The 10,000-nt window shown below is 39.5% G+C and overlaps 1 long non-coding RNA gene across 4 annotated transcripts in view; it reads left to right on the top strand.

Moving 5' to 3' along the window:
- LOC116088040 overlaps positions 1-10,000 on the top strand; it is a 64,760-nt gene that overhangs the window by 32,421 nt on the left and 22,339 nt on the right. The window contains exons 3-4 of one of the 4 annotated variants that reach the window (XR_004117744.1): positions 2,231-2,384; positions 3,224-4,922. The exons of 2 other annotated variants lie outside the window; for them this stretch is intronic. This is a non-coding gene — a long non-coding RNA (uncharacterized LOC116088040). Of the gene's footprint in view, positions 1-2,230; positions 2,385-3,223; positions 4,923-10,000 lie in introns of those variants that run through there. One more of the 4 variants, XR_004117743.1, reaches the window with a different exon arrangement.

Below are 10,000 nucleotides of genomic sequence, written 5' to 3'. Positions count from 1 at the left end.
AAAACTGCTGTAGTAGAGCATAGTGTAGAAATCTCTGGCTTTTCTTCTAGAATATAGTCAATGTTCAGAATTTTATAGCTGCCCCTGGTTTAATAATATATTAGATTGTAGGGGGCCATTCGATAGCCGGCCAGCAGCCAAATATGAGTGGGCACTTAGGAATGGGGTCAGGGACCTGGAAAGCCGTGTCTAGGTACCAGAACCATGCAGAAGGTTCCTAAAGAACTGGCCAAACACAGATGTGTGCTAATCAGCCATCCTTCATTCAATCCCTTTGTTACAACTGAAACCAGGTAGCATAGGTGAGGCAAAACCTCTCCCCCAAGTTCGTCAGCATGTTGGCCCAATCAGCAGCTCCTTCTTCAGTCTCTGGTGGTGGGACTTCCAGCGTAACTCGAACTTGGAGAGAGGCTTGGCAATTAGCAGAGGTGGGCAGAGAGGTGTGGTTTTCAGAGGCAGGCGGGATCTGAAGAATCAGCCCTCAGGCAGGGGGGTTACATTAGACCAGAGAACTAAGGACTTGTCTTGGTGGCTTCAGAGTCAGTGTTTTTGTAGTATTAATTGCAATTTAACATGGTGCCAAAGGTACCAAGAGAATAGAATCAGTCGGTGTTTAAGACTATTTTTAACATATATGTCATGAATACTCTGTATTATTCTCCAATAAATATTATTTTATATTATAATTGTTACAGCTCTGTACATAAATGAATACTGTATCTCCAGAGTCATTGTTTGAGAGACTTGTTGGAGAGGCCAGACATGTAAAACCAGTTCTGTCTCAACAGTAACATTCTAAAAATCATACTGGACTTCTCCTTACTTTCATTTCTATGCAAGAATAGAGAAGAAAATAAAGCTACAGAGTTAAGGAAGCTGGTAGAAATCCAACATTCTCAGGGTGCCCATGTGAATCACTTCTGATTCATATATGTACTTTCATAGTCTTAATAGTGAAGGATATTTGGAGATAAAAAAGATTAGAGTAATTTTGAGCTCATTAAATTATAGGTTGACATCTTTTGTGAGGATTTATTTTCCTGGTACAACATGTTTTCAGGCTTTTATTTTGTATTATTTTTGGCTTAGATTTTAAATCCTCCAATCATGAAAAATCAAATGTAGGTTTTTGGACCTGCTGCTCTATAATTATGGATCATAATGACGAATGTCTTTTAGGATTCTCTGGTGTGTCCGTACTGGCGAGTAAAGGATAGAGTTCAGCCACCAACTAGAGAGCATTCATGGGACAGACCTAGGCTCTGTTGTAATATATGTAACAGTTGTATAGCCTGGCCTGCTTGCGACACCTCTAACAGCAGGAGCAGCGGCTATCTATGTAACAGTGGCACAGCTTGGTCTTCAAGCAGGACTCCTAACAGCAGGAGCAGGGGCTATCTCTGACTCTGTTGCCTCTCTCTAGATCCCTTTCTCCTACCTGCTTAGCTTTGTCTCTCGTCAACAGAATTGTTGATATCCATCAGAGGTCTCCCCTTCTCCGAGGAGAAAGGGAGGTGGGCATAGGGGGAGTGGAGGTAAGAGGGAGGGACTAGGTCAAGAGGAGGGAAGGGGTGCTGATTGGTACGTAAAGTAAATAAATAAATTAATAAAATACTGAAAAAATAAGGATAAGTTTCAGGTCATGGTTAACAGTATTAAGGTATTTAATGGCTATAGAAAAGTTCTGCTTTTTAAAGATGAGAATGTGATCTGTGGAAAACAGAGAAGATACTGAAGATACTAATATATTGCTCCAAGTCTAGAAATTTGAGGAGAACCAGAATACTGGTGCTTCTAAAAAGAAGATGCACACATGTTCATATTTCATTGGTAGTTTGATTCTCTACTGCTGGGAGTAAAGTGAGGCTCAGTGAAGGGAGGGACCAGAGGACCTCACAGACAAGACTTGTGTCCTCTGTCCCAGTAGGATCTCACTAATCACCTTGCAACTCAGGCAAGATGTTAAATCTTGGTTCTCAGTTCCAGTCCTATAAGGACATGCAACCTTTCATCAGGCTTCAAAACCACTGAGAGTGATTGCAGCCACTGATGAGAATGTATCAGAGGCACAAGGAATACAGAAAATTCAAGCACCATGTTGCTTGCTTTTCATAGCACAGAGCCATGTCTGCACACAGGAGTACTGGGAAGAGGCCATTTGAGAAGGACTGTTTTAGTCTGGCCAACTGCTGTGCCTTTTGTCCATCTTTGGGCATTTGTTTCTCTGCAGTCTCTTAGAAGATGGTTCTCATGATTGATGAATCTCTTCTTTCAAGTCTTGACCTCTACAGCTTATCTGAGGAAGAGAGCAGCATAAGAAAGAAGAAGCATCCTGTGAGCTCTTGAAATAAAATACAAGCTCCCATGGCTGATATTCATGAAGGGTATGCTTAGTAGTTTTCAAATATTTAAGAAGCAAGCCAGAAAGGAAACAACCTGCAGGGCAGAGGTGGCACATGACTTTAATCCCAGCACTTGGAAGGCAGAGGCAGATGGATTTCTGAGTTGGAGGTCTGCCTGGTCTACAGAGTGAGTTCCAGGACAGCCAGGGCTACACAGAGAAACCCTGTCTCAAAAAAAAAAATGTTAAAAAAAAAAAAAAAAGAAAAAAAAAAGGAAAAAGAAAGAAAGAAAGAAGGAAGGAAGGAAGGAAAGAAAGAAAGAAAGAAAGAAAGAAAGAAAGGAAGGAAGGAAACAACTAAACAGCAAATTCCTGTGAAAAGTACCAAAAGCCCCGGCCGGCCATGCTTTCCCATGCTACTGTTTCCTAATCAAAAGGGTTCTCAGAGCCCACGCACCATTAAAATAGTGGTGAGGGTTGCACTTTCCCATTTATTTTCCCAAGTTTTCATTTGAGGAAAATTTCGCCATTTTTCATTTTGAACTAATATATATATATATATATATATATATATATATATATATGCTGGATAGGATATTTACAATTTAGTTCACATGAATGCACAATTATCTTTGGAATTTGTGGGCATTGGTTCTGCTAAAATCCAACATGCTCAGCTAGGCCTCACATAGAATGATGTAGTAGTTGCACTAGTACATAGAATGGTATAGTAGTTGCACTAGCCTGTTCACATCCTACTCTGCTTTAGTACTTTTATATTACTTAGAGTGCTGAATAAGTGTAAATAGTTGGGGTATTGAATAGTTAGAGGGTAAAGAGGATACATGTTCAGAACAAACCAAAGTCTCTTTTTTTCTTCAGGTACTTTCATTGGTGGTTGGTTGTGTCCAGATTTTGAGCTTTGCAATTATATATACCATCTTTTGACCATGATTTAGAAGATGCCCAAGATGAAGTTGGGGAAGCAGAAAGATCAGAGAGAGCAATCTGAACTTGGAAGTGGTGACTGAATTTTGACTCAATTATACATTTAGAACTGCCTGGATGCTTGCAAAATGCCAGTTCCTGGATCCCAGTCTATCCAGTCCCTGCAATTATAGTCCCTGGAAGCAGAAAAAGAACAGGAGTTTGTAACGAGAGTCAGAGGAGCATTTTACTCACAACAGTGGGAACATTTGATTTGAGATGTGTTATTAATTTGAAACTAAAATTTTCTCATTTCAATTTAATTGGTACAGAATAAACGATAGGCAGTACTTTTGTAACCTTGTTATTAATTAGAGATTACCTAGTAAATGAATCAGAGGAAAATACGATCAAATAATTAATTTAGGTGGAGAATATTTGTCCTGCAAAATAGAGTATTATAAAAGTAGAATATTTTGGAAAAACATATCTGATGGTAGACATGTCTATGATATAAAAAACCTATAGTTCAGTATAAATGATAAGTATCTGGTAGCAAAAACAGGCTTTGAAAAAATTTGTAGACATTTTATTAAATAAATTGTATGAACAACAAATAAGGATATGAAAAGATGTTCAAAATTGGTTTTTAAAGAAGAATAAATCAAAATTATGAGTGAAATTTCCACCAAGGAGGGATATGTGGCTACTTTTTATATTTTAAATTAATTAATTTATTATACATATATGTATATGAAAGCCACAGCATGTGGATGAAGCTTAGAAGATAATGTGATAGTTTGTTCGAACATTTGTGTCCCAGAATTTAAACTCAAATTGTTAGGTTTGGTGGCAAGTCTTTACTGAACCATCTTGTTGGCTCTATTAACTTTTAATAGATATCTCAAGTAGACATCATATTCTAGCAAATAAGAACCTCACTACCAGGAATGCTTTACTTAATTTTTATTTATTGGCCAATGAGACCACGTAGACTACAAAGCATTAGAGTCTATTGGCATTACTCTTGGTTACCACTTAGAATTCAACAGTAAGACTCTGTTGCTGAACAAATCATTCATGTGAGTCAAAGAATAGGAAGAAATCAAGCTTGTACTCTTCTGGATGAAGAGTACTCTTCTCTGTGTGCTTGCTACCTGGGGAAACAAGTAATCACCGATCTTACCCTGCTGTGTACCTTGTAAGCTATGACAAGAACTGGCCTGACAAGAAATCCAGTTAGTCCATCAATGGCATGAATGTTCATGGCGTATGCATTGGACATTCATAGCAGAACCCTTTTCTGTGGCTCCAGGATCTTGCCAGAAGAGGAAGCAGAAAGGTCGTAAGAGCCACAGGTGGAATATAACTTCAAGGAAATGGAGTTTTCTGGACACAACAGTGCAGTTGCATATAAGAACTTACAGAAATTGTGACAGCATGCTCAAGAACTTTGGAAGCACATGGTAGACAGAATTCCATCATGTAAGGAGAAGGGGAATGGACATCAGTGGCTAGGAGCTATTGGCAAATGTTAGCTGCTGGGAGAGGGGAATCAGTTTTCTTTAGTGGTGTGGCCCTAGGTAAGGTGGCCACACTTCCAGAGCAGGGTCTACCGCCAAGAATAGATAGGTAATGTATGGACTCCAGAGTTAAAAAAAGAAAACTCTTAAGTTGAATGGGTAAAGTGGTAAGAGACTTGGAATGATAACTCTGGAAGGAGTTGGCATAAGAGTAAAGGTGATCAAAATACACTGTATTAAATTCTCAAAGAATTAATACAAATATTATTAAAAGAACAACAACAAAAGTCCAAAAGCCTCAGAAGAATTCCAAATGTTCCTCAACTAAGAATGCATAAATTGACACCCAGGATCAGAGGTGAGGAGGACACATCTATCCCAACACTGGGAATAACTAGGACCAGTGGGACCAGGCACACAGGAACTCTGCCAGCCCAGTGGCTGGGGTTGCTTCCGGTCTGTCTGGGCTAGTACCCTGAGCAGACCTTGGGTGCAAGCTCCAAAGCCAGTTCAACAACACCCAGAGGAAGCTCCACTCCCAGGTGCTCAAACAAGCCCAGGGTCACAGGATCCCAGAATCACAGGATCACAGAGACAGCTTGACTCTGAGGAGTTCTGACACCATCAGGATCACAGGAAGGACAGGCTCCAGTCCGATTTAGCAAAGGCAGGTAGCACTAGAGATAATCAGGTGGTGCGGGGCAAGTGTAAGAATATAAGCAACGCAAACCAAGGTTACTTGGCATCATTAGAACCCAATACTCCCACCATAGCAAGTCCTAGACATACCATCACAATGAAAAAGCAAGATTCAGATCTAAAATCACTTCTTATGATGATGATACAGGACTTTAAGAATGACATAAATAGCACCCTCAAAGAAATACAGGAGAACACAGGTAAACAGCGAGAAGCCCTTCAGAGGAAACACAAAACTCCCTTAAAGAACTATAGGAAAACACAATCAAACAGGTGAAGGAAATGAGAAAAACCATCCAGAACATAAAAATAGAAATAGAAACAATAAAGAAATCAGAAAGAGAGACAACCCTGGAGATAGAAAACCTAGGAAAGAAATCAGGAGTTGTAGATGCAAGCATCACCAACAAAATACAAGAGATAAAAGAGAGAATCTCAGGGACAGAAGACACCATAGAAAACATTGACACAACAGTCAGAGAAAATACAAAAAGAATGCATAAGTTGTACATCTATGCAGAGTTCTATTCAGTAATAAGAACTAGTATGATATTATGTAAGTGAAAGATTCCATTATCAAAATATTATGTAACATAAGATTCCATTTATTTAATATTCTAGAAAAATGGAGGCAGAGAATGGATTGACTACAAAAGGGAAATAAAATATGAATTTTTATTCTAAGTTGTTTTGAACTCATAAAATGGAGTACTTCAAACTGGTGAATTTTATTGAATGTAAATTATACATTGATACAGTGGATTGAAAATACTTAGGAGAGAAATTAAAACTTAGATGAAAAAGTAAGGAACACCCTTCAGGAGAGTTAAGGACTTTGTGTGTGGTTATTTTACATCAAGTTGACACAGGTAGAGTTATCAGAGTGGAAGGAGCCTCAACTGAGAAAACACCTCTGTAAGGTCTGCCTGAAGGCAAGTCTGTAGGGCATTTTATTATTAGGGATTGATGTGAGAGGGTCCAGCCCATTGTGGGAAGAGCAACCCCTGGGACCTTGGTCATCGTAGGTTCTATAAGAAAGCAGGCTGATAAGTTATACACACACACACACACACACACATATGATAGAGGATTAATATCTAGAAGACAAAAAGAACACTAAAATTTGAAGAACAAGAACTCAAACAATCTCATCAATGAATGGAACAATGAGATGAAATGAACAATGAAACAAATTACATTTATCTCTCATCTCAGTGTGGGAATAATTAAGAAAACAAAGAATAGCAACTGCTGGCAAATATGGAGAAATGGACCACTGTAGTGGGAAACCCAGAGTGTAGCTATTATGGCAATCAATATGAAGGCCACTGGGAACAACTAAAAATTAGTCTACCATATGATCCAGCTATATTATCCCTATGTATTTACCCCAATGACTCTGCAAGTCAATGTATCACAAAAATACATTCACATCAAAGTTTATTGCAGCACTATTCATAATAGCTATGCTGTGGAATGGATCTACACATCTAAAAACAGAGAAATGGGTGATGAAAATGGATATATATGCACAATGGTTCTTTTCAATCATATAAAAGAATGAAGTTTTGTCATTTGCAGGAAATTGAGTGCAATTTAAGATAAAAAGAAAAATAAGCCAGTCTCAGAAAGAATAATAATATTTTCTTGTGTTGTTTGTGTTTCTAAAGTTTTATACTACCAAGATTTTGCACTGTTACACAGAAACTCAGGCACCATGCACAGGGCCTGCACATGTCTGTGCCAGGTCCTTTGGGTATGTATTATGGCTTCCAGTTTAGTGTTTTTATGGGATTCATGAATGTGTCACTGAGTGTGTCTCTGATACTTGTGCCTTTTCTTGAGGTTTTTTCTTTATGTTTATTTGTCATGCCCAACTTCAATGTGTTGGTTTTTGTTTTACCACCACTTTATATTATTATTAAAAGATTTCATAGTGTTACATAAAATCATGCATGTATACATGGCATGAAAGTAGAAGTGAGACCATCTAGGGGAACAAAATGGCTAATGGAAGGTGGAGGGACGAGAATGGAATGGGTAGGGTCTTAGGGGGGTATGTTTATGTACAATATACCTTGTCAAAAATGTCCATATGTACACAGTGTACTGATACAAACAATCTATGCATTGTGACACATACAATGAAAATTGAAAGAAAATTCAAGGAGAGGTTTACCATATAAACATAAATTTGGACTCATGAGTATATGCATTGGATTCAAAACTAAGGATTAGGATAAAGTTATTAAGTAAATAATCAATTTAAGTATCTATGGATAGTAAGCCAGAAAAACAAGTCTTACAGCATCTCAGTGTTTAGAACACAGAAGTAAGAAGGAAATAGCTGACAAAAAATAAGCTGTTGCAGTAAAATCTCCTACCTTAAGTAAGTCCATGCAAAGAAAACACAATTCAATTAATACGAATACAAGCTGCACACCTAGATTGGGCAGATCTACCACTACATTACTATATTTCTTAGCTATGAGATCCCTTACAACTTGTGGTTTCTCCAGGCCACATGCTTCTGCTCCATTTTCCTTCCACATCCTCTTCTCTTCCCTATATCCTTCTCCCCAAAACTTTTCAGCTCCACATTCCCTTCCACTGCCCAATCACAGGCTCTAGCCTTTATTTTACAATAAATGAAGATTCAAGTGAATCCACCTGAGTATGTGAATTGATTCACTCCTCCTCCCAGGCAGCCATTCTTGGGGAAGCAGAATTAGTATCAAAATACAGACAGCACTAGGGCAATCCACAATGGGCTAAGCCACACAGAGAACTGGCTTCATGTGATGTCCTGGAGCCCAGTGACACAAGTGCTTCAAAGAAAAGCGAGAGCTTCAGCTGTTGTTGCACCAAAGTGAGGACTCAATGACCACTGAACGCAGCAACCATGTTTGAGAGGAAATATGTCCTCTTGATAAAAGCACTTGGCTCTGGCTACTGAGAATTGAGGGAATGGGTACAGGTTCGGAGTTCCTGTCTACAGAGAACTGGACATTAGCAGCTTTGTTGTAAAGGATAGAGTACAGGTGTGCAGATCAGAGGGATAAGAAAATGGGAGAGACAAGGTAGCAACAAGAACAAAGCAATAACATCATTTTTTATGCTCACAAGAAAAGGAATCATCAGAGGAAGAAATGTTAATGGCAACAAAGAAGGGCATTTTTAGGAGTGACATCCTTGAGCAGGAAGATGTTAATGGCTCTTAGTCAACACATTGAAGCATTGCCTTTAATTATTGACAGTTTGTGCATGTAAATGGGAAAAGTAGAGGGATGCACATACACACACACACTCTCTCCTCTTTCCCCTCCTCCCTCTCTCTCCCCTCTCAGACACACACACACACACACACACACACACACACACACACACACACACACACGCACACACTCTGCACATATACACCCATGCACAGGCAGATAGACACAATGGTGGGAGGTTATAGATATTTTCTTCCATTTATGTTTCTTTTCTCAGCTTAGCACCAATGTTCAGCTGTACGTGGCTAACAGAAAATGAACTCAAAGGTAACATCTATCAAGGGGATACAGAGAAGGAAGTCATCTATGTGAAGCACAATCTTCGATTTAGGGAGAGATATAAGTAAGAAGCCAAGGCCTGGCCAAGTAGGTGTGGGCTTTCCCAGAATCTCTAAAGTAGAACAGTCCAGGTAAGTTGGGTAGAAAAGTGGGTGTCAGGATCTGTCCAGGTAAAGGCAAATATGTTCTGTGACCTTGAGTTGGGGTCAAACTTCTGACAGATTTTGCAAGAAGCAGTGATAGATTTTATGAAGCTTAAGTCCTCAGGAGTAGGCTGTAGGCAGGTCTTAACAAAAGAAGACAATGTTTGGCTGTTAGGAGTTGGTGAAGACAGGACAGAGTTTGGCGGGTGTCGGGGGTGAAGAAGGTGGAGATGTAGGTTGTAGTGTAAGAATGTCCTGGGGAAGATAAGACAAGTCTAGGCCTCTAAGGGCTGCAGCTCTAGCTGCCTCATCAGCTCAGTTGTTTCCCCTGGAGACAATAGAGTCATCTGTCTGGTGTGATCTACAGTGGACAATCCCAATAGCTGTGGGACGATGGGAGGCCTTTAGCATGGCCATAATTTGGTTTGCATTAGTTATTGATCCTCCTTTTGTGGTAAGTAACCCACGCTCCTTCCAGATAGCAGCATGAGACAGAAGGATATGAAAAGTATATTTGGAATCTGTGTAGATGTTGAGGGATTTTCCCTGTGCCAGTTGAAAGGCACAGGTAAGGGCTATTAGTTCAGCTTGTTGATTGGTCATGTGAGTAAGAAGGACCTGTGCCTCTACCACCCCAGTGTCTGACACTGTGGCATAACCAGCTTTTCTAGCCCCTTCATGTAAAAAGGAGCTGCCATCTGTGCGCCAGGTATAGATGGCCTGAGGCAATATGCCCTCCTGTATATGTGAAGGATGAGGTAATAGTTCTTCTAAAGTTTCAGTGCAGGAGTGAGATAGGGAGTGGTCAGTATT

This window comes from Mastomys coucha, unplaced genomic scaffold, assembly GCF_008632895.1.
Source record: "Mastomys coucha isolate ucsf_1 unplaced genomic scaffold, UCSF_Mcou_1 pScaffold14, whole genome shotgun sequence".
NCBI lineage: Eukaryota > Metazoa > Chordata > Mammalia > Rodentia > Muridae > Mastomys > Mastomys coucha.
The sequence above is the reverse complement of the archived record's forward strand: the minus strand, read 5'-3'. Positions and strand labels throughout refer to the sequence as shown.